General features: G+C 41.9%; 1 non-coding gene across 1 annotated transcript; it reads left to right on the forward strand.

Annotated features, from left to right (window-relative positions):
- Nucleotides 1–4,793: 4,793 nt before the first annotated feature.
- On the forward strand, nt 4,794–4,900 carry LOC123831372. Its single transcript, XR_006787895.1, has one exon. It is a non-coding gene; the product is annotated as a U6 spliceosomal RNA (small nuclear RNA).
- Nucleotides 4,901–21,708: the final 16,808 nt, after the last annotated feature.

A 21,708-nucleotide genomic window follows, 5' to 3' on the forward strand; every position in this document is an offset into this window, starting at 1 on the left:
AACCTCCGAGAGGTTCATGCAGCCTGAGTTAAGAATCCCCCTACTTAATATTTTTATGTGCTTCTCACTGATCCCGTAATTGATTCACTGAAGGAGAGAAGGCCTTTAGCTAAACTAACTCTTTTAATGCTTTCCAAGTGGGGCTCTGCCTTGGAGAAGTGCGTTTTCCATTGTTGAACTGTCATTTTTCCCTGCGTCTCCTCCTAGGAGAGGAAAGTGTTTGACTCCCAAGGTCCCTGGCATTTTTAAAAGAACTCTAAGCCACAGCCAGCTTTACTTTGGCAAGTTATTACTTCCCTTTCTTTCCCTCTTTCCTTTCCCATGGAACCTACTCCTTCCATCTGTCTCTCAAATTCTGCTTTATGAATAGCAATTCAAGTTTTATTTTCTTCTTGAATGCACGCTCTCTGGAAAAGAGGCTTTTCACCAAGAATGTGGTGTCTGATTGCTATCTTGCCAATGGGTTAAACAAAGATCTCCATGCTGGGTAAAATTTTTACAAACCCGATCACACATGCGTGCTTTTCTCAAACTTGACTAAAGCCAAAAACATACTCATGAAAGTATAAGGGATGAAAAAATTCTTCCCCAAGCAATTGAGAAACAACTTTGACATAATTTGATAAAATTATTTCTATTTTGCTTCTGGTTTTCCTGGAATGCACTAATTCAGATAGACACATGCAAAGCAGGCCCTATATCTACATATGTAAAAAGGTAAGTGAACTCCTCTATTCAGGTTATTTATCACCCAATGTTAAATAACCTGAAGTTTGAAAAACTCAGTTAATAATTTATATGTGCTGAGAACTTTCACAAAATGAATAGCATAAATATTAATTGCTCCTTGACTGCAGAGTAGCATATAAGACACTAGGAAGATCTTAGTTTTGCTTTCAACTTTTTTTTCAAGGGCATAGTGGACAGTTACTCTTCTCTGGGTTCCCTAGTGCCACAAAAAATCAATAGGAAAAGAAGCGTGCACACAATTATTCATTGACTATCCCAGAGCCAGCCTGTGTACATGCTCCTGAAGGGAGCCGGGGCACTCAGGCCAACTGCCGTCTGAGACCTTCACTTGGTCCTGCACATGGTATTCCAGCAGAATCAAAGCCAGGGAGTCAAACTCTTTCTTTTCTTCTGCTTTTCCTCTTGCAATTTTCTAATTTCTGTCTTCTACTCCTTTCACCACCTCCAAGAGAGTTAGAGAGAGCTCTACACACGGGTAGAGGAGAGAGCTGATCACTGATGTGCTCTGAACGGATGTGAGAACGTTCTTGAAGGCCCAAATTCCCTTTTGCTGATATGACAAATTCCTTTGAGTGCTGTTCTCCAGAAGAGTCACACATATAACTGTTAACTACAGCAACATTTGGGAGTTAATTGATAATTTAACCCTTTAGAAGCCTCTCAGTTGAGAATACTTTCCCATCACCCTCATTTTTACCACACTGGCCTTCTGTTTTCCTCTTTATCACAAATTCTTATATGAAAGTTTCAGAACTTCTCCAGGAAGTACAGTTGATGTGAGGCTGAGTGGCCTTTGACTCTTGAGAGAGGGCCAGAGATGCAGAAATGCATTCAAGAGAATTTTGAACAGAAGGAAGGAAGTGAGTGCCAGAGACTATACCTGCTGAAAGCTGATGAGGTGAGATAGGACAGGTTGGAACTAACCACTGACGGCTTGAACACTGGACAAGTGAAAACCAGCTTCCCAGATAGGAATCAGCCCGTGGATTATGTTCATCTGTGTAGCAGAGAAACACCTGTATTGTGTTCTTTCTATGCCAATGGTTCTCACATAATAGACAGTGTTAGGTCTCATCAGTGAAGCTTAAAATGCCCAGAATATGCCCCACACCAGAATCTCGGGGAGGGTGGGGGTAAGGCTCATGTATCAGTAAATATATTTCAAGTTGTCTAGGTAATTCCAACATGCCAGCAAAGCTGAGAACTACTCTTTGATGCCAATTATAGTTTATTAAATAGCTTTCATGTGTCAGGTATTGTCAGATTGTTATGAACCGAATGTGTGCGCCCAACTGCCCATCCCAAATTCATATGTTGAAATCCTAACCCCCAGTGTGATGGTGTTAGGAAGTGGGGCCACTGGGAGGTGATTAGGTCATGAGGGTGAGACCCCATGAATGGGATCAATGCCCTTACAAAAGAGACCCCAGAGAGCTCCTTTAAGCTCTCCACCATGTGAGGACACAGCAAAAACCTGGTCATCTATCAGCCAGGAAGTATTTCTCACCAGACACCCAATCTGCTGGCAGCTCGCTCTTGGACTTCAGGTCTCCAGACTGTGAGAAATAAGTGTCTGTTGTGTAAGCCACCCAGTCTATGTTACAGTGGCCCAAATGGACTATGACAGATACAGAGCATACAAAGATGAAGAAACTATCCCAGTACTTGAAGGGGACACAGTCTGGGGGCTATATAGTCAAAGATGGAAAGAGCCTTGTGCATTTGGTCACTGGCACCCTCTGTTTCTCATTTGCTTGGGGGCCACTTGGCTGCCTTCTCTAAAAACAGTTGCCATGTACTCAAACTTTGTTAGAAACATAAAACAGCCAGGACTTCAGCCTGCCACATAACAACCATTGTACATTTCCATAGAGAATCTCAGCGGTTTTTACATTTTTGGTGCCATCACTCTTTTGTATAAATTAATATAACCAGTCAAGATTTGGGTTCTGTCCAAGATGGAGGACGCTTCACCTCCTTGCACAACCAAAAAAAGGAAACAATCAATTAAAAACAAAAAAAAAAGCCCTGGCTGGCTTAGCTCAGTGGATTGAGCATGGGCTGTGAACCAAAATGTCGCAGGTTCAATTCCCAGTCAGGTTACATGCCTGGGTTGCAGGCCATGACCCCCAGCAACCACACATTGATGTTTCTCTCTCTCTCTTTCTCCTTCCCTTCCCTCTCTAAAAATAAATAAATAAATACAATCTTTAAAAAAAACCAAAAAAAAATAAAAAACAAAAACAGAACTGCCAGAAAATTGAACTGTGTGGAAATCTGACAACCGGGAAGTTAAAGAGGAAACATTCATTCAGACTGGTAGGAGTAGAGGAGACAGGCAGCTGGGGTGGAGAAGACGTGAGGCAAAGCAGCAGCTGGTGGACTGGGTGGTCCCACATTCACGTGCAGATAAACTTGGAGGAACAACTTGTGAGTGAGACAGACCACACAATCCAGGGTTTCAGCATGTGCAAGATAAGGCCTCAGAACCTCTGGCTGTAAAAACCTGTGGGAGTTGTGGTAGCAGGAGAAACTTCCAGTCTCCTGAAAGCAGAGTGAGAGCTGAGCAACCAGCACCATTCCCTCTCTGACTCCTCCTCCACATACAGCACCACAATGCAACAAAATGGGTGGCCCCACCCTGGTGAATACCTAAGTCTCCACTCCTTATACTGTAACAGATAGGCCAAGATAATAAAATATAGCCCAAATGAAAGAATAGATGAAAACTCCAGAAAAAGAACTAAACAATGAGGAGATAGCCAACCTATCAGAAACAGAGTTCAAAACACTGGTGATCAGGTTGCTCACGGAAATGATTGACTATGGTTGAAAAATAAAGGAAGAAGTAAAGGCAATACAAACTCAAATAAAACAAAATACACAGGGAACCAACAGTAAAGGGAAAAAACCAAGGCTCAAATAAACAATTTGGAACAAAAGGAAGAAATGAACATTCACCCAGAACAGAATGAAGAAACAAGAATTCAAAAAAAAAAAAAAAAGTGAGAAGATGCTTAGGAACCTCTGGGACAACTTTAAACTCTCCAACATCTGAATCATAGGGGTGCCAGAAGGAGAAGAGGAAGAACAAGAAATTAAAAACTTAGTTGAAAAAATGATAAAGAAAAACTCCCGCAATCTGGAGAAGGAAATAGACATACCAGTCCAGGAAACTCAGAGAGCCCCAAAAGAATTGGACCCAAAGTAGGAACACAGCAAGATATGTCATAATTAAATTACCCAAGATTAAAGACAAGGAGAGAATTTTAGAAGCAGCAAGAGAAAAAAAGAGAATTAACTACAGAGTTCCCATAAGACTATCAGCTGATTTCTCAAAAAAAAAAACAAACAAAAAACAAAACACACACACACACACACAAAATCTTACAGACAAGAAGGGGCTAGAAAGAAGTATTTAAAGTCATGAAAGTCAAGGACCTACATCCAAGATACTCTATCCAGCAAAGTTATTATTTAGAATTGAAGGACAGATAAAGTGCTTCCCAGATAAAGTCAAGTTAAAGGAGTTCATCATTACCAAGCCCTTATTATATGAAATGTTAAAGGGACTTATCTAAGAAAAAGAAGATCAAAACTATGAATAGTAAAATGACAACAAACTCACAACTATGAACAACTAACCCTAAAATAACAAAAACAAAAACAAACTAAGCAAACAACTAGAACAGGAACAGAATCACAGAAATGGAAATCACGTGGAGGGTTATCAGTGAGGGTTGGGAGAGGGGGAGAATGAGGGAAAAGGAACAGGGAATAAGAAGCATAGTTGGTAAGAACAAAACAGACAGGGGGAGGTTAAGAAAAGTATAGGAAATAGAGAAGCCAAAGAACTTATATGTATGACCCATGGACATGAACTAAGGGGAGGGAATGCTGGAGGGAATGGGGGTACCGGAAGGAGGGGAATAAAGGGGAGAAAAAAGAATGGGACAATTGTAATAGCATAATCAATAAAATATACTTAAAAATTAGAAGTGGTTCCTTTAAAATCATTGCATGTTAATAATAGCCAACAACTGGTGCTCACTTCAGCAGCACACATACTAAAATTGTAACAACACAGAGAAGATTAGCATGGCTCCTGAGCAAGGATGACACGTGAATTTGTAAAGTGTTCCGTATTTTTGTTGGGCGACTGGGTGTGAAAGGTGAAGGGATTGAGAAGCACAGATTAATACTTACAAAATAGTCCCGGGGATGTCAAGTACAGCATAGGATAATTGTATAGTTAATAGTATTGTAATAACTATGTATGGTGCCAACTGGGTAATGGAAATATAAGGGGAACATTTTGTAAGTAAACAATTGTTTAACCATTATGCTATACACCTGAAACTAATACAAAATGATAACTATAAATTGTAATTGAAAAAAATTAAGAAAATAAAGAATGAGATTTAATTTAAAAATTAATAATAATTAACAACTGGGCAATACTTTAGGAGTTTACAAAATACCTTCATATATTGCAGTGGTTCTCAATCAAGGACAACTTTCTCCTCACCAGGGGACATCTGGCATTGTCTGGAATCATTTTTGGTTATACAAACTGGGGAGAGTGTTACTCTAATGCGTAGGGGCTATGGATGCTGGTAAACATCCCACAGTGCACAGGATAGCCCCTAACGAAGGATTATCTGGCCTAAATGTCAATAATGCTGAGGCTGAGAAACCCTGATATATATGATCTCATTTAAATTTTTGCAATGACGGCATGAGTTACATATTATTAAAATTTCTTTACCAATAAAAGACCCAGAGGGCCAGGGGTGATGAGCTCCTCATTTAAGATCATAAATCAGAAAGCTAGGCATCTCAGTGTAAGATTTGTTCTTTTGTTTGTTTGTTAACCCCCAGGTTTGTTCATGTATAGTTGACAAATAAAAATTGTATGTATATAGGGTGTACCAGATGATGTTTAAAATACGTATATATTATGAAATGGTTACCAAAATCAAGCTAATTAACACATCTATCACCTCACATATTATCTTCTTTTATATTTTTGTGTGTGATCACTTTCAAGTATATGAAGAATATCAACTATAGTCACCCTACTGTATATTAGATCATCCTGTAGAAGTGAAACTTTGCATTCTCTGAGCAACATCTCCCATTTCCTCTTCCCTCCAGCCCCTGACAACCACCATGCTCCTCCATGTTTCTATGAGTTTGACTGTTTCAGGTTCTATATGTAAGTGAGATCATAGAGTATTTGTTTTTCTGTGTTTGGTTTATTTCAATTAGCATAATGTCCTTCAGATTCATTTGTGTTGTTACAAATGGCAGTATTTTCTTTTTTATGGTTAGATAATATTTCATTGTATGTATATACATGTATATATACCCCATTTTTTAATCCATTTATCCATCAAGGGGCACTTGGGTTGCTTCCATGTCTTGACTATTGTGAATAGTAATATTTCAATGAACATGGGGGTGCAACGTCTTGTTGAGTTACTGATTTCCTTTCCTTTGGATAAATACACAGAGGTGGGATTGCTGGTTCATAAGATAGCTATATTTTTAATCATTTGAGGAAACTTTATGCTGGTTTCTACAGTGGCAGTGTCAATTTCCAGTCCCAGAAACAGTGCGCAGCATTCTCTTTTTCCCACACCTTTACCAGTGCTAGTTACCTCTTGTCTTTGATGAAAGCCACCCTAGCAGAAGTGAGGTGATATCCCATCACATATATGGATATAGATATAGATATAGATATACACACATACACACACATACATATATTTCCAAGTGTAGAAAGGCATAAATTAAAGATAAATGTATACAAATAATTCATTCCACCTACATTGGCTGATATATGAGTATATGATACTTTCAGAAACAAACAGAAATGAACCAGAATGTTTATATGGACACATAAATTCTTCGTGTTTGAAAAATGCGACCAATCATTATAGTATGGTTTGCATTTTTCTGAGGATTAGTGGTGTTGAGCGCCTTTTCATGGACCCATTGGCCCTCTGTCATCTAAGCCTGTGTAACGGCAGACCAGCTACATGCAGAACCCTGGTGGTGAGGGGGCCAGGCAATCTACCATGTGCTTCTGCCTAGATTAGACACCCTTCATGAAGCGGAAAGTTTATGGGGTCACTTCAATTGAACAAAATTATTTTCTTGATCTAGTTTGATTACTTGGTCTTAAAACATGTTATCAGGTTTAAGGCATGGAAATTTTGGCCTCTGCACATTTTATTTGGCTCTTTTCAATATTGTTTTAATTATAGTTGAGAATATTTTGGCTGGCACAGAGAGAGCCAACTGGACTAATCTCTGACCTTGTCCTTGAAAATCCACTACTAGGAGCCAAACCATCTGAAAGCTTGATGCCTCGCGCCTGCCACAACCTAATTGGAAGGCAGAAACCCCTCCTCTGCACTTGGTGTGGGCAAAGCTGGCCTCTGATAGATTCCCCAGAGCCAGGTTCATGAAACCAACCACAGGCAACAAAGCCCACACTGGCCTGTGCCACGCTGGGCTTGGGGTCACAGGGGATGCTGGCCAAATTTAGGATGCACAGCAAAGTTGCCCGACTGCTGGTTCAGTCCAAGCTGTAAATCCAGAGGCTGGAATCCGAAACCTTGCTTGTTGTATGACTCAAGAAAAATCTTATCTTTTAAAACCAGCATCCCCAACCTTTTTGGCAACAGGGATAGGTTTTAACAGATGGAGGGATGGGGCAGGGGTGGGGTGATTCACTTGTTTCCTGCGTTCATCTCTTGCCGTGGACCGAGTTGGGGTGGGTGCAGGGGCACGGGGTCGGAGACAGGAGGCGGCTCAGGCGAGCTTCCCTCACAGCCTGTTTCCTAACAGGCCACGGACTGGTGTGGGTCTGCAGCCCCAGGGGTTGGGGACCCGTGCTTTAAACCACCGTTTTCCCAACTGAATAGCAGGAAGATTTTCTCATCTGTTTGTGCAAGTCAGGGTTCTCTAAAGAAACAGAACCAATATGTATCTATATACACACATATACATATGTAAATATATACAAACTATAAGGAATATGTATTAATTACAAGGAATATTTTATATACATATTATAAGGTTTGGCTCTTGACAAATATGAAGGCCGAGCAGTCTCAAGATCTGCGATTGGCAAGGTGGAGACTCAGAAGAGCCAATGGTGTAGTTCCATTCTGAGTCCAGGTCCTAAACCAGCAGAAAATCCACATCCCAGCTGGAGACAAACAGATGGGACACTAAATAATCTGCTTTACTCAGTGTATCCATTTAAGCTAATTTCATTTACTGCTATTGACTAAGTATTTGCATCGCCAAAATTGTGCTGAAACCTAATGCCCAATGTAATGGTATTAGGAGGTGGGGACTTTGGGAGGTGATTAGGTCACGAGGATGGAGCCCGCATGAATGAGATTAGTGCTCTTACATAAAGGAGACTCTAGAGAGCTCTAATGAACTGTAGAGGAGGTTACCTCGAAAAGACAGCTATTTAAGAGCCAGAATGCAGGCCCTCACTAGACACTGACTCTACTGGTGCCCTGATCTCGGACTTCCGGCCTCCAGAACTGTGAGAAATAGAAGGATGTTCTGAATGCTGAATTACACAGCTGTACTGAAGATACAAGGCCAACATTTAGTAATGAAAATATTTCTAATTTTTGAATTGATGACTTTTATTCAGGAGATATAATGTACACACATGTAGAAGAGTGTATATTTGAATTTTGAACAATTAGTTTTATTATATTCATGTGGTTTGTTTATCAAAAGACCTCTGTTTATGCACTTTAAAATATGTATTCTCTGAGTTCTGAGTTCTTAGGTGAAATGTTGTCTTTTTGAATTAAAAACAGGTAATAACCATAGTGTTCTGGCAAAAGTAGCACAGTGCTATGGATTTAAAAACAAAAATGTTCTTGCCAAACTAAAATAATCTATATCTTCCATGGTGAAAAAGAATTCCATGATAGACTGTAATATTGTTTAAACTAGTAGCTGCTCCTTTCTGGGCAACGATTTTCATCCCCACCCCGTGGTATCAGGCTCGGCCATGTGACTTTGGCCCACAAGGTCATTGTGGGTTTTCACTGCTCCCCTTTTACTTCTGTCTGAAGACAGGCTATATTTCCGATCAAGGCTGCCACCAGCTTGGGTTCTGGACATGGAGCTGAGCCTGCCACAGACTTACAATGCGAGCTAGAAATAAATGTTTGTTGTAGGCCATTGGGATTTTGAGGTTGTTTTCACTATAGCATGACCTAGCCTGCCCTGACCACTAGGTGACCTGAAATTTTCCCTAAACTAATTTCTGTTCTCTGGGAGGCCTCCCCAGCTTGAGAAATAAGATCAATTCAAAGGATATATTTGCTTTTCATTGCACTGAGGATACATAAAAAAAGGAAATGGCCTTAACCCAGATTTCAGGGAAGAAAAAGCCGACTGAGATTATTCACAGAAAATACATAAGGGTATGGGTTTCGAACTTAGCCTGAGTTCAAATCCTGGCACTACCACTCATCTGTTGGATAGCCTTAGGAATTTATGCAGTCTTTGTGAAAATCCATTTTCCCTTCCATAAGCCTTGAATAAAAATACTTATACTACAAGATTGTGTGAAGATTAAATTATATATATAAAGCACTTAGCATAGCGTAGGAGCCCAACACTACAGGTTTACAAGATGTAAGAGCTGAGCAAAGCGTGGTTATTATTAACATTTGTGTATACACACATAGAGACGTTTAAATGACTTAGGTACTCAGTCTGAATGCTGATAAACCATTCACAAACATAGAGAGAAATGTAATAACTTAAATCACTCACTAGTTAGCATAACTGTGCAGCATATTTTGCTCTAATTGCAATATGGCTAGATGGCAATTTAAAATGTTCAATAATTACTAACATATAAGAAGCCAAGTTGATCTGAAACTGTTTTTGGGAAGAGAATATGTTCATAAATATAAAATTGCTAGAGATGTATTTAAAGCAAGCCACCAAATCATTTCCTCTAATTTTAAAACACATGCCTCTTAAGTGTATGGCTCTGGATTGGGTAAACAAAAGCAGAGAGAAAGAAAAATCACATGTGGTTCCTATCCCAACTAGTAGTTCAAGTCTGGTGATAGAAACAGGCACGCAGACAACCAATTCTATTATGAGTCGGAATGACAGCAGGGCTGAAGGGAAGCCTGAGAGGCATGCTCATGCTACACCAGTTGAGTGTAACATGATGGGCCTGAAGTAGAGGGTATATTCGTCTGCTCTGGTTGCTATAAAAAAATGCCATAGAATAGATGGTTTAAACAACAGACATTTATTTTCTCACAGATCTGGAGGTTGGAAGTTTGAGATCAGAGTCCAGCATGGTCAGTTTCTGGTGAGAGCCCTAGAGCCCTCTTCCTGGCTTACCTTCTTGTTCTGTCTGCTCATAACCTCTCCTTAGTGGAGAGTGGGGGTGGGTGTGGGGAGAGAGCGAGAGAGAGAGAGAGAGAGAGAGAGAGAGATCTTTGGTTTCTCTTCTTACAAGGGCACTGATCCCACCAAACCAGGGTCCCACCCTCATACCAAATCACCTCCCAAAGGCCCTCCTCCAAATACCATCACATTGAGGATAAAGGCTTCAACAAATTAATTTTGGAGGGATACAACATTCAGACCATAACAGATGGCTGGCCATATACAAACACCAATAGGAGAAGCTCAACCATCATTTTATGAAGATATGTCCTGTATTGCTATTACTGTGATGAACTTCAGTTCTGCTCCAAAGCAACAACAAGAAAAATAACAACAATAACAACAACAAAAATCTCATAATGTAACAAGGTCTTCATTCATTCAACCATGTGCTCAATATTGTGGATAACAGTGAGAATATGAGAGTCAGGATCCTTGATCTTACAACCCCTGCACCAGTCAACTGAGAGGTACCGGATCAGACAGTGGGGTGGGTGGTGGGGTGGTGGGGGAGAGGCCTAGGACTAGCTCCGGGAACACTTTCCAGAGTATGTGATATTTGAACTGAGACCCGGGGGAGAGTAGAAGAGTAGAGAAAGTCCATTGCAGGCGCTGGGAAAGGCTGTGTGAGGGTGGTGAAACAGAGATGAGCTTCATGTCCTTGATTGATGGCAGGAAGACCAGAGAAGCTGGAACAGGGAGAGAAAGGAAGGTGCTGAGTGAAATGGGGTAAGGTGGGAAAGGTCAGGGTACACAGGCCAAATTTGAGTATCTCTTCAGTGCTTACCAGGTGCAATGGGAAGTCATCAGAAGACTTTAAGGAAAAACATAATCCAATAATATTTTTAAGCCTGTTATTGTTCCTCAAAAAAATTAAACATAAAATCACCACTGATCCAGCAATTCCACTCCTGGACATACACCCAAGTGAATTATGTTCATAGCAACTTTATTCTCAATAGCCAAACAGTGGAAACAACTCACATGTTCATCAGCAGATGAAAGGATGAACAAAATGTGGTCTATGTGTATAATGCAGTATTATTCAGCCTTAAAAATCAATGAAATTCTGACATATGCTATAACATGGATGAACCTTAAAAACATTACACTAAATACACCAAGAAGATATAACAGGACAAAGACTGTATGATTACACTTATCTAAAGTTTCTAGAATAGTCAGATTCGTAGACACAGAAAGTAGAATGGTGGCTACCAGTGGCTGGGGGTGGGTGGGTTGGAGAATGGGGTGTTATTATTATTTAGCTGGTACAGAGTTTCAGCTGGGAAAGTGAAAAAGTGATGGAGATGGATGGTGGTGATGGTTGTACAACTGTGTACTTATGCCACTGAACTGTACACTTAAAAATGGTTAAAGTGATAAATTTTTGTTACATATATTTTACCGCAATAAAAACATTTGTTACGGTTGCTGCATAGGGAGTTGGGGATGGGAAGCCAAATGGAGGCAGGAAGAGACTGACCCCGAGGCCCTTGCGTAGCCCTGGTGAGAGAGAAGGACGGCTTGAATCAGGATGGAGCAGTGGAGACAAAGAGGAGTGGATGGATTCTTAATTCACTTTTAAGATTGACTCCACCAGACTAGGTGCTGTACTAGATGGAGTTGGTGGTGAGAGAGGCAGGGAGGGAAGTGCCAGGGATGGCACTGCCCTCGTGTCGGATATGAGAAATGAGAGGTTCAAAGTACCATACTGAAATGGTAGACACATGAAGTGGTACATGTTGCAAGTGGAGGGAGGTGAGGAGTTGGGGGTTCAAATGTTCAGGTTTAGATACACTATGTTTGAGGTGACTAGGAAAGATCCAAGTGCAGCTGTCAGTTAGGGACTGGATATACAGGTCTGGAGCTCAGAAGGATGTAATAGGTAGGAACTGGGAGATGACAGAAGGTAGATGCTATTGAAAACCAGGGGGTCAGATGAGACTGCCTAGGCCAAGAGTACACTCTTGTGAGTGTACTCTTGTGACCAGTGAGAAGAAAATGCAGTCCAAGAAATGCAATTAGCCTACACCAGATCTGACAGATTAAACTTAAATTCTAGTGAATCAGCTTGCTTTTCTCTTTAAGAGATGCATGCGCTTGAATGAGAACCACCAGTGCTTAGACAGTAAAAAAAAAAAAAAATGGAATCAAGTACACAGGGAAGACTTTGAAGCCCTAGTGCCTGCCAGTCACATGGTCCTCTGAGTCTCCCAGTTGCAAAATGGAATCTGTGGGCTGGAGAAGTGACTGGAGAAGGGGTCAGGGCTGGAGCCCAAGTAGGCTCCAAGTACCATGTGTTTGTAAAACAAATTTAGCTATTCCTCTTTCTTTGGAGAGACTGAACATGAGAAAGAAAGAGAAAAAAAAGATAAACTATGATGGTGAGAAGAAGGGTGTAGGGTAGCTAGATCCATGATCTATCTCAGAGTATGAAGTGTCTTCGTGTTCTAACCCGCCTGTGTTTGAATGCACCCTCCCCTCCTTTTGTTCAACTAGTCTGACTGAGCTTAGATATTAGCAGGCAAAAGAGTGAACTAACCCAGATGGCAAGCACTCTCATCTCTAAGTGAGATACGATGCTAGTCTCACGCTAGAATGGTCATAAAAATGTCAGCTACTTTACCATGTACGTATAATTAATGGGAATTTATTCCCTCTCTCTCATCAGACTTGTTTTGGAGCTTACAATTACTTTGCATTCCCTGGACATGTATCAGTGAGGAGCTAGTTAGGGAATAATCACGATTTTTCTGAATATGTAAGAACTTTCTGACAGCAAGTGTTACTAAAAATTGGTGTCTCAGTTGAGGAGAATTTACGTTTCCAAACTTGGACTAGGAAAGTGGCTGTCATAATCTATACCGGTGTCCAACCCGAGGAGTGGGTGTCTGCTGGTGAGAACACTGGTGGCGGAGACACTAGGTGGAGAAGGAGCTCAGCTGAAGGTGCAGCGAGGCGAGGCGTGGGAGGGTGTGTCGGGTAGACAGGCTGTGAAGCCTAGAGATCTAGGCCAGGTTGTGGAGCTCAGCTTCAGTGCAGCCTGGAGGGTGGAGAGGGTCCTAATTCCCGAGTTCCAAGGAACGAAGTAGGAAGTAGAGGACCTGCCCTGTGGGTGAGGAGGGGGGCAGGTGGAGGAGCCAACAACACCCTATGTAGGTCCCTGGAACTGCGCCAAGGGAACTGGGAGTTGAGTGATACGAGGAGGTGCCGGGTACTGGGGTACTGCATCTTGAGAGGTCCTGGGCATGAGACACACGTGAGGCAGCAGACCCTCCCAGTGAGGGTCCCATAGCTCTCTGCTTTCTGCCTGGCACTGGATCTGTAGTTGAGTACAGGCAGGACCAAGGTAGGATGAACAGGATCCACTTGGAGCAGCCAAGGACAGCTGTGCGCGCGCACGCGTGAGCGGGCCTGCACGTGGTGCTGACTGAGGCAGGAGATGATCTGGTGGCGTGTGGGTGCCACGTAGGTTCATTATAACTGACTCTGTAATTGCGATTCTGCAGAGGACGTTCTGGGGGCGAAGTGCAGTCTCAAGTATGAAGGAGCCGCGCCTTTCAGATGTGGAGTGACCAGGTCAGCCTAGCACGCTCTTGGCTCTGTTCCCGCCCAGCCTGGTTCAGTCAGGTCAGAGTTGGGCTCCAGGCCAGAGGGGAGGAGGAGCACTGCAGCAGGGGAGTTGGCACCTTCTAATTTTTGGTAAGCGAAGAGCGCAGGAGACCAATCTGGCTGGTTGCTGGGCAGCATTGCATCTGCTTTATCTCGTGATCTCCTGGCTAGACAAATAGGGGGATACCTGGGGTGAGGGTGACTTTCTTATTCATTTGTGGTAATATTGTCTTTTCCTCCTAGCTGTAAAAGGACACTAAGGGCATGCCATGCTCTGAGGTCGGTCAAAGGAAAGGACGTTGCTACTAGAACTCTGTTTTGATTAAAATCCGATGGTAGAAAGGCCAGCCTGGAGCAAGAGCAAAGATTGCCCCTTCCCCTTTCCTTGCAGTTCCCATCTCCCATTCCATGTGTTTGCCCCCATGAGAGTGGGAAAACAAGTTAAGGGAGTTAGGAGGTAATGCCTCATTCAGTAAAGTAAAGCTTAGCTAAATCTAAAGTCGAACTCTACAAACAGAAGCTTGCTGGAGGGCTACCTCCAAACAGGCAGCACCTGCCTACTGGAGAGGAGAAACAAGTGCAATGAAAGTGGCAGGGAGGCAAGGTGTCTGTGGAGCACATCGGTGCCTCCAGTCCCCTCTTTACCTTATTCGTCACCACACAACCCGTGAAACCGTCAGGAGATCAAGGACTTTGTCCCAAATCATTCAGATCCAGATCCCAGAAGTGGAATTGCTGATGACAGCAGAAGCAGGTCAAGTCTGGTTTAACCATAAACACAAGGGAGGGTTTGGGGGCAGGGAGAAGGCCAGCAGACGACAAACTCGTGCGGGCAATATAATGATATGAGGGCTAACTGATGACTATGACATAAAATTGCCGTATTTTTTTATTTTAAGGAACCAGTGACTCTGTGCAAAAGTGATCGGATTTATCTGTATGACTGTTCCAACAAATTAAAAACATAATGTCTTTTTCATAGAGAGTGGCTAGAAGAGGTTGGATGCATATACCTCACCACACTGTGAAACTGAGTAGCAAAGAGAGGAATAAAAATGAGGCCCACCCATTGTATCCTCTGAGTGCCATTTCCCCAAACAGAGTTTAAGTATGGACAAGGAAGAGTTTGATCAAGAATAATGAGAAAAATTATTGAGGGGATATAATGAGGGGAATTCTTATTAGGAAATGGAGATTATCAAGTTGGAGCTGAAGACGACTAATACTCCACAGTGTGCAACACTGGGAACTGTTTACTTGGGTAACTGGAAGATTTACCCCAGAAAGAGTTTTTGAAAAATAAACTCACCTCTCCTCTAAAATATTTGAATATCTATCTATCTATCTATTTATCTATTTACTAATCAGGTGTTTCAGGCACTGTGGTAAACACTTTATATGTATAATCCTCACATAAACCCCGTGAGGTATTTTGTCTTCATTCCACAAATTAGGAAATGACATTAAAAATAGTTAAGTAATTTGCCTAAGGTCAAAGAGCTAAATGCAGAATAAGAACTAAACCCATGTCTCTATGGTCAATTAATATTTGACAGAGGCGCACAATGGAGTCTCTTCAGTTAATGGTGTTGGGACAATTGTACTGGTATATGGACAAAAATAAAACTAGACCACCAACCTGCACCATACACCAGAATAAACTCAGGATGGATAAAGGACTTACGTATAAGTTGTGATACCATAAAAGTCCTAGTGGAAAACATAGGCAGTAAAATTTCAGACATCCCACATAGCAATATTTTTGCTGATATAGCTCCTAGGGTAAGGGAAATAAAGGAAAAAAATAAACAAATGGGACTACATCAAATTAAAAAGTTTCTGTGCAGCTAAAGAATCCATCATGAAAATGAAAAAGGAACTGACTGTATGGGAGAATGTTGTGTCAATGATACATTGGACAAGGGTTTAATCTCCAAAATATATAAAGAACTCATACAACTCAACACCAGCAAGACAAACAGTCCAATTAAAAAATGGGCAAAGAACCTGAATAGACACCTCTCCAAGGAGGACATGCAGATGGTGCACAGATATGTGAAAAAATGCTCAACATCAATAGCCATCAGAGAAATGTAAATTAAAACCACAATGAGGTATCACCTCACTCCTGTCAGCATGGCCATCATTAATAAGTCAACGAACAATAAGTACTGGTGAGGATGTGGAGAAAAGGGATCCCTAGTGCACTGTTGGTGGGAATGCAGACTTGTGCAGCCACTGTGGAAAACAGTATGGAATTTCCTCAGAAAATTAAAAATGGAGCTGCCTTATGACCTAGCGATTCCACTGCTGGGAATGTACCCTAAGAATCCTGAAACACCAACTTAAAAGAACTTAAACACCTCTATGTTCATAGCAGCACTGTTTACAATAGCCAAGTGTTAGAAACAGCCCCAGTGCCTGCCAGTAGATGAGTGGATTAAAAAACCTGTGGTACATTTACACAATGGAATACTACACAAGAAAAATAGAAGCAGAGACATGGAAACATGGAACAGACTGATAGATGTAGGAGGAGAGGAGAGGGGGGAAAATGGAGGACGGGGAAGGGATTAGTCAAAAAACGTGTTTGACTCATGGACATGGACAACGAAGAGGGTATTGACTGTGCTTTTCAGGTGATAAAATACTTCTTTGCTAGAAATATAAATAGCAATTGGTATATGGGAGAAAATAGTAATGAAAGTTGAGACAGCAACTTGTGGGATGAGGATATTTCTAGAACTGTGACTCAGTGGGCATATGATTGTCAAGAAAGTCAGAAATTTGTGGAAACATTTTGATTCAATAATTTGGAGCTGTCTAGACGCCTGGGATACCAGTGTACGAGGCCTGTTGCAATCTGATGCAGGAACAAGATAACTCGGGATTGTTATAAAAATGACGAGACACTCATACATGTTTACATGCATGTCTAAATATTACCACATATTGTGTTACAACTTAGTGTTGTAATTTCCATTATTTTTTGTTCCTTGTAACCAGTCAGCATGTAAATACAGTCATGCAGCCCTGGCTTGTGTGGCTCAGTGGATTGAGTGCTGGTCTGCAAATCAAAGGGTCGCCAGTTCACTTCCCAGTCAGGGCACATGGCTGGATTGCAGGCCAGGTCCCCACTTGGGGGCACATGAGAGGCAACCAATCAGACATTGATGTTTCTCTCCCTTTCTTTCTCCCACCCTTCCCCCTCTCTAGGAAGTAAATATATAAATAAAATCTTTAATAAATAAATACATAAATAAACAAGTAAGTAAATACAGTCATGCATTTTTGCTGCTTCTGTTAGGGAAGAATTCTTTGTTTTTTATCTGAAAGAAATCACATGAATCTTGGCCAGACACCACCCACAGAAACATACAGGGGTGGGAAAAAGTAGGTTTACACTTGTTCATATAGAAAAAGATATGCAGGTTGCAATTATTACAGGAGCTTTATTAACTGTGTTTTGCATACTCACAAGGGTAAACCTTTTGGCCACCCCTATAGTTTCCTTCGATATCTTCCTGCCTCCCTTTTTGGCACACAGATCAGAGCAGCGTTGCTCATTGGTGTCTCTGGTAGCAGACAGCAGAGCTGCGTGTTACACAATTAGCAGGAAGAAAGTGCTATACGTGAAGCAGATTCAAATCAAGAGAAAAAATTGGGGAGAGTTGAACTACATCTGAAAATCAGTGAGAAAGAACCAGTTTGCTTTGAAAGGATGTAGCCATTTGTCTGTGTTGGCTCATTCTGCTCAGACCTCTGACCCATGCCTGCAGTGTTCCTTAAAACAGGGGCCTCCCTCAGATGGAATGAGAAAGAAACTCAAATTTGAACGTGCCCAGACTAGCTGGAGAGGGCTAGCCTTGATGCCAGTTTACCTCCGTGTGAAAAGGGGCTGCTCGGGGCACCGCCTATCACTGCCAAACCTTGCTAATCCTCCTCTGGCATGGCCAAGGACCTCTAGTCCCTTTCTATTTGATGGCTTCGCATATTTAATCAAGAAAAAATTGGGGCTGAGACAGCATGGATGGACCTGCAGAGCACTAAATTAAGTGGAATAAGCCAGTCAGAGGAAGACAAACACCGCGTGATTACACTCAAGTGTGGAATCTAATGAACAAAATAAACTAACAAGTGAAATAGAAACAGACTCATAGCTGTCAGACAGGAGCAAATAGAGGATACATGAAAAAAGTGAAGGTATTAAGAAAAAAAAAACACATCAAACCTCGTAGACCGACAATAGTATGTTTATCACCAGAGGGAAATGGTGGGGGGGAGGGTGGAGAGGGTAAAAGGGGTATAAATGGTGATGGAAGGAGACATGACTTGGAGTGAACACACAATACAATATACAGATGATTATTATAGCATTGTACACTTGAAACCTATATAATTTTATTAGCCAGTGTCACCCCAATAAATCCAATTTAAAAAAAGGAAAAAAGAAAAAAAGTGGGGCAAGAATTATTGGGCCAGCCTTGAGCATTTGGCTGCCTTCTTTTTTCTCTTTCTTCCAAGTTTGTGTGCTCTGTTTGAAATTATACTTACAATTTCTTCCAAAATGAATGACAGAGAGAGCAAAAAGAAGAAGCCACCCAGGGCTGAAAAGTGGTGGCTTCTTACAGCTGACTTCCTGCCTTTGCCAGGAAGGCGGTTGGTTCAGTGTGTCCTCAGTTCACCCTCCCCGGCCACGCTCTATGTAAATGAGAAGCTCTTTCCGTGTCTGCCTGTCTGAGGCCCGTAAGTGAAAAGGAAAGAAGGAAAAGAAAAAAAAACACACCCCCAAAAACCAAGACCAATTAGTTCCAGTAGATTGCAGCAAAGCAGGGGCCCTCAGTGGGGGCACATCCTGTTTGCCATTTAAACTGTCAACCCCCCTGCGAGTAACCTCTCTGATGAACTGTACTCAGTTGTGAAAGAAATCGGGGGTGGCAAAGAATTCAAAGTACTTGCAGACAATTTTTCTAACCTTTGGTCATTTGGAATGCTATTTTTTTTTAAGGCTAATTTGCTTTGATGGGAAAACAGGAAAATCAAACCTACATTTTAAATGACGCCTGTAAATCTATTTTAGAGCCAAGCTTGATTGAGGTCAGCTGATTTGGTTTTTGGTCCTGCGAGAGGCATCTTTGCCTTTTAAAAACTATTTATTGTCTGGTGGGACCGCTGCCAGGCAGTAGGGACTCGACACGAGAATACCCCTGCCCTTTGCGTCTGTACCTCTAATACCCATGTCTGACTTGAAGCGTCACCACCTAAGCTAACCTAGAGGATTAGGTTGCCACCCAATTCTGTCTTTTATCCCTGGGCCAGGTAAGAAGTGAAAAATCCATCCAGAAAGATTTTGTTTGGCCATGGGCAGAATATATTAACCAGACTGAACTTAAATGGAGGAGGACCAGGATATTAATTTATTCATCTTCAGTCTCAGCCATCACAGATGACATCTTGGACAGATTCCTTAATTCATTCCTTTCCCGTCTCTTTCAGTCCTAAGAATAGTCTCTTTTTAGGTAATTAAGAGTCACTTGCTAGGTCCAGTAGTGCAGTCCAGTCTAATTAAGATGTCAACAGCACGCCCAATCCAGAGCCCCTTCAGTATATTGCGAGTGCCAGGTGAAGTTGGTAAGAATTAATGGGCAGAAATAAAAGGACGTGTTTGCACATCTATTCATTTATTTTTCTCATTCTCTTTTAATTTCTTTTGTACACATTTTAAGCTACACCTAAATTTTGGTTCAGTAGGGCATTTTCAAGTTATGTATAAATGTAAATATATTTGGGTGACAAAATAAAAAAATGTTTGGAGTACTCTGCAAAAGACAGCTTGAAAGGGAGTGAAACTAAATTCCGAAAGATCGGCTAGGAGTCAATGCGGGAATCCAGGAGACAGACTAAGGGAGAAGCTAAGGGAGAGACCTTCCTTACAGAGGAGAAGTGAGAGTTGTCAGAGCTGGTCACTGACTTGGCGTGGGTCTGGAAAGTGGGGGTGATGAGGGAATGGTGTTGCTTTTGTACCCGTTTTTTTTTCAGGACTCTGCCTTGGATGAATATGAGGTCACATTTATCAAAATCTCAGTGCTCCAAGGCCCCATCTGATTGCCCAGCAGGATGTCCAGTCTTTTTCTGGAATCCCCCTGCTTGGTCACTCCTCTTGATTTCTCTCTCACCTCATAGCTGCTGCATCCTTCTGTCCCAGGTTAATGTCTGGGCTACTGTGCATGCTGTGCCCACCTGCAAAGCCCCCCACCTTCACGTGCCTTTCTCCCTTCTGCGCCATCCTTTGCAGAGGGGCTTCTCAGAGCTGACTGGGCTTGTTTACCTCGCCTCTTCTTCTTGGGCTGGTGTCGAAATAAGATCAAATACACCTTTATGATACAGGAACTGTGTTCTCTCCATTCTCTGCACTGGCCTGCTCAGACAGCCAGACTTCTTCAAAGTCATTTCTCATGGCCTCATGCAAATTAAGGGCTGTGACTGCCTGAGGACCTTCAGCGGGTTTCACAGTTGTCAAACATTTCATGAATGTTGCAAAGCCCAGGGTTATGCTGTACTGTTAGAAGGTTGGTCTAGCCAGAACTTGCAGAGGACCACTTCATGAGGATGTGGGCGAAATCCGTGTTTCTAACAGAGTCTTGCTCTGACCTGACTCCAAGTACTGATACCCAAGTATTGATGAAGAGCATAATAAAGAGCAGAAAGAGTAGGTGTGGGGTGAGTTCATATCTGAACAAGTTGAGTTTGAAATGTGCTTGGTGGCTGTAAAGCCTGGCTCTGTGTACAGATCTGTAGTATAGGAGGAAATGGAACAGTATTGGAGAGCAAAAACTCTTAGGTTCAGTATGTGGGGGCTTGCAAATTAAACTCAAACTGACAAAAAACTAAAACAGATTTTAATCCCTTCTGAATGAATGGGAATTTACAAAGCAATGTGATTCAAGGGGCAGTTAGCATTTGGGGCTCACATACCACCTTAATAGGTGAAGGGCACTTACGGGGAAACAGTTTAAACACTGAAACATAAAACAGCTACCTTTTTCTTGGAAAGGTAAACGGTCCTGGAAGAGCATGGGTGGCAGACATGATAAGTTTGTGACAATGTCTGCATGTGGTGCGGACTTGTCTCCAGCTGGTCTCTGAGAGGATTAGAGTTGCTCTCCTGGAGGAAGTTTGTGACAATTTAGTCCTTTTAGGATGCTAAGCTTTTTAGATAATGGATTTCAGGAACTCAAGTGCCTTCAGCTAAAAATAACTTTTATGCTACCGTGGCTTCTTCTGGGTCCCTTCACGGAAGTGTTCCATTTGGAGTGCTTCTGATCACCAAACGGGGACACTGAAACCAGGGGTGGCTGAGAACGTGCACCTGACCACATGTCCTTGGAGGAATGGCTGGTCCAGCTTTGGGTCAGGAGCTGTACAAGAAGAACATCTTGTCAGATTAGCAAGAAAGCCATTAAACACTACTGAATCCTACCAAAAGGCCCCAGAAGGTCCCACTGGCTAAAAATGGGACAAATTGAGCATCACAAAGAATAATGACTTCCGTGGGCTGAAACGCAAACATGTGTATTAATCCAAGAATTCATAATGATTTTCAAAACAACAAAACTCATGTCGTTTCCTTTTCGAGGAGTCTGTTACCTGTGATTATTCGGAAAACTAGTAAAATAAGAGGAGTGAAATCAAGCATTTATTCTGTTTTCCTGTATGAAGTATACTCAGCGTAACCAAGAGTTGATTAGGGAAAGGTCTTCCTCATGGAGAAATCCAACTAATAACTGCAGAAGGAATGACAGAATTAGAACATCAACATTTTGAAACCTTTAACAAAATGGTAAAGCTGGGTGATTATCAGTGGTGTAATTCTAAAAC

The sequence above is a fragment of the Phyllostomus hastatus genome, unplaced genomic scaffold (genome assembly GCF_019186645.2).
Source record: "Phyllostomus hastatus isolate PE091 unplaced genomic scaffold, TTU_PhHast_1.1 phas_scaffold_1674, whole genome shotgun sequence".
Taxonomy (NCBI): Eukaryota; Metazoa; Chordata; class Mammalia; order Chiroptera; family Phyllostomidae; genus Phyllostomus; species Phyllostomus hastatus.